The sequence below is a fragment of the Tachypleus tridentatus genome, chromosome 10 (assembly GCF_004210375.1).
Source record: "Tachypleus tridentatus isolate NWPU-2018 chromosome 10, ASM421037v1, whole genome shotgun sequence".
Taxonomy (NCBI): Eukaryota; Metazoa; Arthropoda; class Merostomata; order Xiphosura; family Limulidae; genus Tachypleus; species Tachypleus tridentatus.
This window is the reverse complement of record NC_134834.1, coordinates 173,898,298-173,907,164: the sequence shown is the minus strand read 5'-3', so window position 1 is coordinate 173,907,164 and position 8,867 is coordinate 173,898,298.

The following is an 8,867-nucleotide window of genomic DNA, read 5'->3' as shown; positions in this document are numbered from 1 at the left end:
GACACAAGAAAAATAAACATTGATTTGCCAAATTAAATTAGCCATCTATCCAGTGACATGGACAATTATGTACGAAGCAGTTAAATAACGAAAATAACAGAAACACAGCAGGTGAATTCCTGTTCCACGTACTACTACCATCTAAATACTACAATATTGCAAGGTTGTTCCTTGTGAAATGTCGGATCTTTTCATGTGGAAATATGAAACTTAATTTTTAGAGGCTGAAGAAGAAGCATAATTGTAAATTTGTCAGAATAATATAGTATACTGTCTGGTTCATTTCAGAAACTAAATCATACTTATATCGATTTTTGTCACTGTGGATAAAATTCATATTCGTGTAATTTTCTGGTATGAGTTCAAGCTTGGTCTTAGTAAAGTGACAGTAACTCATAATATCAATCATACATTTGATGGTTGTACAGCTAATGATCGTACAGCACAGCGTCGGCTTAAGAGATCTCCCTGTGGTGTCACAAGCCTTAAAAGTAAGCCTCAGAGCCACTCTCAGACAGCCATTAACGAGGAAGACTTGAAGGCCCTGGTTGAATTATATACTTGTCAAACTTGAGAGAACTTGAGAACAAACTTAATGTTCATTATTCAACAGTTTTTCTACATCTTGAAGCAATTAGTAAGGTAAAGAAAAGGCTCGATAAATGGGCACCTTACGAATTGACTGAAATTTGTTCCTTACTTCTTATTCGCAACAAATACAAGAGAATTGTTACCTGTGATGAAAAATGAATTTTTACGACGATCTGAACAATGACTTGACTATGAAGAAGCAAAACTAGCTCTTCACCCTCATGGTCAGTGTTTGGTGGTCGTCAGCAGGTGTGATCCATGATTCATTTTTAATCCCAGGAGAAACAACCACAGCAGAGAAATGTTGTAATGAACGTGAAATTATGCATCGAATGTTGTCATTAAAACATCCAGTAGTCAATTACAGTGGACCCATACTTCCAGCAGTAGTCAATCACAGTGGACCCATACTTCCAGTAGTAGTCAATCACAGTAGACCCATACTTCCAGCAGTAGTAAATCACAGTAGACCCATACTTCCAACAGCAGTAAATCACAATGGACCCATACTTCCAGCAGTAGTCAATCACAATGGACCCATACTTCCAGTAGTAGTCAATCACAGTGGAAGACGTCAATGACTGTCCTCATGTCTCACGCGTTACTGCACAAAAACTAAACGAACTTCAGTATAAAACCTTACTTCATCCACCATATTCACCAGATCATTCCCCTACAGATTATCATTTTTATAAACATTGGAACAGTTTTTAAAGAATAAAACGACTGCAAACCAAAGGTTAATAGAAAGTGTATTTGAATACTTCTTTGCATCAAAGAAAGTCCAATTCCTTAAATATGACATTTATAAACTTATAACTCGTTGGAATAAGCGTATTGAGTCTAAAGGGGCTTATTTAGATTAAATAAATTAAACAATACAAAGAAGTATTTATTTCACATTTTACTTTACAAATCCGACATTTCATATGCAATAGTTTGATACTTTGCATGATTTGTACAAGTTATCTTTAACTGACAGATATCAAAACGAATAAGCAAAATTTGAAATATTTTTAAGAAATGGTATATAAGTTGAAACACATCAAGCCTAAATTTTAAAAACAATAACACGAATTTAATTGAAAATAAACTGAATCAATCAATAAAAATAAAATATAGTGATAAAATTACAAAAATAATTTTGTTTGTTTGAAATTAAGCATAGTGTTACACAATGAACCATTTGTACTTTGTCACCACAGGTATCAAAACCCGGTTTTTAATGCTATAAGTCTGAAGATATAAGAATAAGGTTTTAGCCCTTAAACAATTATAATTTGAAATTATGAAATTCTCAACACTATATGTAATTCAAAAAGATAATTAAATGTACTTATTCTGTTAGGTTTCGGTTTTTCATCATTTTTTGGTAAAAGGAGCTATCTTTTTTGTGTGTGTTGTTCAGAAACAATATTTGTGAAATATTGTAACAGTTGTTGTTGTTTTTAAATTAAGCACAAAGTTACATAATGGGCTATCTATGCTCTGCCCACCACGGATTTCGAAACCCGGGTTTTAGCGTTGTTAGTCCGCAGACATACCGCTGAGCCACTGGGTGGCATATTATAAGAGAGGAAAATTAAAGAAATTCAAGTTCATCCGAGTACAGTGTTTTAATGTAAGGAGAGGAGGATATGGGCTATATTTGGAGATAATGAACGAGAGACTTACACTTATATTAAATAATAGAGTATATGTAAACCACGTCACTTTTAAGACAATTTTGTTATTGCAATTTTATGGATAAACATTATTACGAAATATGTTAACCTTGGCATAACGTTTTAAAACCCATTCTGATTTAACATGTTTTCATTTTTAGTATAAAAATATTTAGTAAAGTTCATAGTTTAAAAGATCTCATTGCAAATTTGAAAATTGTCTGTGTTTATTTCAGACGAAGCTTTCTAGATTTGTATCTTTTCCTGTAAAAGATGATAAATTAGGTTTAGCTGGACCAATTGTAAACCTCCTGAGTCCTCCATAAATGCAACGTAATTACAAATGTCACAAAGATAGGTAAACATTTTGATTTCTTAAAGAATTTTGAATTGGTAAATGTCCTGTTATATTTGAGCAACTTATTGGACAATGAATAAAACCACTATATGGAAATCTTGAACATTAAAAGGCTGAGACCATCGTTCCCGCTAGGAGAGCACTAAGTCTACGGCAATGCAATGTTAAATAAAAAAGGGTCGATTCCTACAGTTAGCCTAACGTAGATTTGCTCTTAGGAAGAATAAACAGAGAGATATATTCTGCTTTTTGAAACGTGATGATTGAAATTCACAATGTAATTTTAATAAATACTAAGCTAAGATTAAAAATGAAGTTATTTACACATGTAATTAAGCTTTAAATAGACGATTGGAAATAATTACCAAATCATTAAAAATTATTAATTTAAAAAGACGAATAGCGTCAAAAATGTACAGAAACAAGTTGAGTCAAAATGCAAAGAATATATTTTCAAGCTTACAACTAAGATCTCTGAAAAAAGTAAACAAACAAGGCAAGAGATAGTGTCTACATTATTTTCCAAAATTACGAATCCCTGTTTGATTCCACTAAAACTGATAATTACTGTGGACTTGCAGACAAAATTAGGTATTTGTATTTTGACAAAATGATATGGTATATTTCCAGCCTGGTTTGTTAACTTTTTTTATAGTTTATTATAGTTTAACTGATAATTACTGTGGACTTGCAGACAAAATTAGGTAGTTGTATTTTGACAAAATGATGTGGTATATTTCCAGCCTGGTTTGTTAACTTTTTTTAGAGTCCCCAGTTGTAGGGTTGAAAATATAATTTCCATTTTGATTTAAAACGTTCCTGTACTTACATGACAATCTCTATTTCCTTTTTTAAATGAACAGTTTTTAATTATATTATTTCTCAAGTTTTTATGTTAATTATGGGCAATACATTTTGAGCTACATAGGTTTTCTATTCATTCTCTTCAGTATTACATATTTTACAACAATTTACTGCTACACTGTCTTATTTTCCACCCATCCATTATTTACTGAGCCAAGAGGTCTTGTGCCCGAAGACTCGTGTAAACACGCATTTAACAAGCGAAGTACGAAAATCAATAGAATAAATCATCACTCACAAGAGCAGAGTATTCCACTGTGGTAGTCGTCTACTGTTAGGAAACTCTCCGAATAGTCGTAGAAAACCAATAAAGTACAATGGTGAACTCGAGAAAATGATGAATCCTCAACAAGGCAGTTTCCAATTAAAGCGCTATAATTTGCACAAGTTATTTTCCAATAAAACACTAGATTTTTTTTTCAATGGCAGAAAGTGAAAAACTTAAAGAAATTCTTTGGGACGAAAAACGAAGATACTTTAATTAACTTTAAAACTACCTTCTGACATAATGAATACTACATTCATTACTATTGTCCAGAATTAAGTAAAATACACGTAGTCTTTTTTTGTTTCTGTAGTGGTTTGCAAAACTCTTATCAGTAACAGTTTGGTTTGGTTTGAATTCCGCGAAAGCTACACAAAAGCTACCTGCGCTAACCGTCTCTTATCTAGCAATGTAAGACTAGAGGAAAAACACCTAGTATTCACCACCAATTGCCAACTCTTGAGCTACGCTTTCACTAACGAATAGTGAGAATGTCTATAATATTGTAACGCCAACATGGGTGAAAGGGCCGCAAGCATGTTTTGGTTGGAAGGGCTTCGAACCTGCGACCCTCAGACCACGAGTTAGCGCCCTAACCATCTTGCTATGCCGGGTTTTAATCGATAACAAAAAAGGCTGGAAACACAGATATAAATAAACGATTTTTTTATCTAATAAAACAAAGCATTTACAATTAGTATAATGGTACTAAAATGCCATCTACATTTCTATGGTAATTGAATGGCTTTTCAGGGCACATGGTAGCAAAGAAGATCTTAGTAATTATTAGAATGGGAAATCTCGACTATTGAGAATCAACTTTAAAATAATCCGTTCTACAGCTTTTGCGTGTGTTTGTTTAATAGTTGTGCACAGATATTGGCGCATTATACGCAGCCGATTTTGATGTAAGCTTCGAGATTTTGATAATTTTAAAGAGAAACTTGGCCAATAACAATGAAACACTGATAAAGTTTCTCCCTCCCTTTCAAGAATGAACATAAAATATTCGTATGACCTGCAAAGAAGTTTTATTAGGTTTGCCCAAATTTGAATAAAATTTTTCAACAGTTTTGTTTTTTTCTATAAAACAAGAATACTATGAATAACAAATAGTGAATTTTGAATTTTGTTAAACAATCAGAAAAATTACTGCTTCTGCTATTATCAATATTTTAGCAGCCATAGCCATTGAGGAAGAAGGTTTTTTTTGGTGTTTTATCAATAACAAGTTTGTTTTTAATATATTTTTGCCCATATGTTCTATTACAACTTTTGTTAAATTCCTGGGCAAATCCTGTTATGTAACACTATCATAGTTCATGATAGCAGGAAACAGGTCATACTTGTAAAGAGCCCTGCATGGTCAGGTGCTTTGAATTCCCGTCATACCAAACATGCTCGCCCTTTCGGCCGTGGAGGCGTTATAATGTATAGGTCATTTCCATTATTCATTGTAAAAGAGTAGCCCAAGAGTTAGCGGTGGGTGGTGATGACTAGCTGTCTTCCCTCTAGTCTTACACTACAAAATTAGGTAGGGTTAGCACAGATAGCTCTCGTGTAGCTTTGCGCAGAATTCAAAACAAGCAAACACACAGAACGTGTAGAGATGTGAGAAACAATGTGTAATTACAACTAAATGGTTAATTTATTATAAGTATAATAATACATTGTCACAAACAACATGTAAAAGAAAAGCGAACAAGTTCTGCAATACAGAGTATTTCACCTAATTTTTATTCTACTATTATACTACGAAATAAAGTTCCAAATGTCCTGCATTACTTTAAATGATTCAGACAGAATCTCTGGTTGTCGTTTTGTTGCATTTCTTGCATGCTTGGAATCACTGTCGCTAGAAGATAAATCCCTTCATAATGGGTCTTGTTTCTGAGGGAAAACAAGTAACGAATAAATATCTGACTGTGCCTGTTAACAGTCAGGTGGCATTACTTCTTATTTTCTTTTTCTTTCTTCAAATTCTGAATGATTCTTGTTCCTGATCTAAATTCTTACAAAATCTTTATTCTTTTTACTGTTGTTCATTAATAATATTTTAAGTTTTTGTTATTTACTGACTACACACCCCTCTGTATCTTAGAGGAGCTTATAATGTACTCCAGTGGCGCAACGAAATGTCTGCGAACTTACAACGCTAGAAATTTTGTTTCGATACCTATAGTGGGCTGAGCATACATAGCCCATTGTGTACCTTTGGACTTAATTTCAAACAAACAATCTTATTTAAAACATGATATTCAAATTTATATTTCCTTTATTTGGTCTATTAACAGGAACTATAATGGGAAGATGATGTACATTAAAAACATTAACGTTTGTTGTAAAATTAAATCCAAAATATCATTCTCACCAGTTCTATCATTAATATGTATTTTTATTACATTGTAATTATTCAAAATATTAAAAATTATCACCATGCGCAGACCAAATATTTGTTATTTAGTTCTTTTGTTATTCAGTTATGCTTGTATGATTAATTAGTTAAATGTATGGTAAGTTGCAGAAGTTTTGGATAATATATAATATAAAATTATATATGTTAGCAATTATTTCATTGGTATCAGGCTCAATTTTAAAAATGAGTGAAATTTAAATTATCTATGATAAATGTTATTAGAGTTATATTATCTTTATTTGGATCTTCTATGAGGGTGGTACAATAAAGGCAATGTAGCTCAGTAGTTTTGCTCTTTGAATTATCTCCTCTGAATCTGGTTTTACATCGAATACAGAACCTGGAAAGATCAGTAATATATTAAACCTTTTCCTCTTTAAACGTAGTCATACAGTTGCGAGTTCGAGGGTTGGTATGCTTCGTGTTGTTGCGAACTTGAACAAGACTCTTAACTTACTAGTTTAAATTTACTAAGTTGTTAGCTGGAGATCCTACGATCTCCTTCCGAATTCTCGGCCCGGCATGGCCGAGCGCGTAAGGCGTGCGACTCGTAATCCGAGGGTCGCGGGTTCGCGCCCGCGTCGCGCTAAACATACTCGCCCTCCCAGCCGTGGGGGTGTATTATGTGACGGTCAACCCCACTATTCGTTGGTAAAAGAGTAGCCCAAGAGTTGGCGGTGGGTGGTGATGACTAGCTGCCTTCCCTCTAGTCTTACACTGCTAAATTAGGGACGGCTAGCACAGATAGCCCTCGAGTAGCTTTGTGCGAAATTCCAAAACAAACAAACAAACAAACCTTCCGAATTCAAAAGCATTCTCTTTATGTGCCTTGTAAGACGCAACAAGTAATTTATATTTTTAACGTCTCTGTTATATGGTAAAACCTTTAGGATAAAATCGTTTTTTTGTGATTAATCTAAATTCAAATATGCATGTAATATTAAAGTCAGAATTATTTGCATAGTCGAATAATTGCATTACAGATGTTTGTGTTATTTTAACTTGTTCAATCTGTATCTCAAAAAGTTGAGACTTGTACTATTTAAAGCATGTTACTGCGTATTTCTTAGATTTTTATGACTTTCTTTAACGTAATTTTATATTTAGCAACTACTTCAATTTGATCTGTTTTTGTTGTCGAAACAGTTTCTCTCATATATATTATTTTTGAGCAGTAAATATCCTAGAATTGTATGGTTCTTCTCTGTTTGTTTTTCGTGCTTTTTCTGACGGGCATGATAGCACACAATCAATAAAATAACAATGTATATTGAAACAAACTTACGCAAACAATGGTTAGGTGCGTTTCGGAGCCTGTTGTTGTCTTAAATTTTGTGCGACTTACTCGAAGACATCGTTTTCAAAAATTGCGATCTTGGTTCTAAATCATTAACAAATACTGCTATATATAATAGGAATAGCCTTCCTCGTAAATAACTATAATATATTTCTGCATCCATATTTTTTCCTAGTATCATTGTATTGTCAAATGTTAGAAAATTCGTCTTCAACCAAAAACAAAGGTGCTAAACACGCAACCCATGGTGCTTTGGCTTACCTTTGCAGCGACAAGTCGCTTTATTAACATAGGCAAGTCATTCTCATAAAATGTATTTAGCCTACACAAATTACTTCTGAGACTTTTCTTTACACTTTGTTGTTTCAGAATATACCTGCCCACATTGGTACAACGGTATGTTTATCGATTCACATCACTAGAAACTGGGTTTAGATATGGGCAAAACACAGATAGCCGTCGTGTAGCCGTGCGCTTAATTTCTAAAACAAACAAACAAACAGATTATACCTTTATTTTAACTCTATAGATGTCGCAAGTAGTACGTATTATTTAGAATTTAGGCAATTCACCTAGATCGTTACTGCATGTCACACATTACGTTTCCAGTTTAAGGAATAAGAAATTAAGAGAAACAATAAATATTCGAGTTTCAATCTATTAATGCTAATTATATACTCCAAATTAGTTATTGTTTTTTTTCGTATTTAGCTTTAAGCTAAACCTACGGTAGAAGTCATTAAACAATTTTTTAGTGTAATAAACCCTCCGACTTATCACTGAGCCATAGGGTGCTATTAATTCTTAAAATAAATGAATATGTATGCATGAATCGTAATAGTTTTTACTAATTTTGTTTCTGTCAAAATCATCCTCAGTTTCAGTCATATTTATAAGATGGGGGCAAGAATGAAGTGATTCTCAAACTAAAGTTTCCATTGTGTTCACTTGCACTAGCTGCTCCAAACTTAGCAGTGAAAGACTGGAGAGAAGGTAACTATTCATCAACCATCCACTCTTTAGCTACTTTTCTACCAATGAATAGTCGATTTTTCTAACCATTATAACGCCCTTACGGTTGAAAGTACGAACGCATTTCGTATGATAGGGATTTGAGCCCATGACTGACAGATTGCGAGTTGCATGCCCTAATTCGTTATTCGAAAACTACAAATACGCCAAAACAGTCAACATTCTATTTTTAAAACTTTTTTTCTTTTGTAATCAAACACAAAGCTACACAATTTGCTCTCTGTGCTCGCCACTGTTGTGCCACTGGGGATGGGACAAGGACTGAAAATTAATATCAGCACAGGTTTATTCTGAAGTTACGAAGTTTATTTAAAATATATTTAAATGTATAAATATTATAGCGGTCCTGTGTCTGTTTCCGATGTTTGAATAGGTTCTAC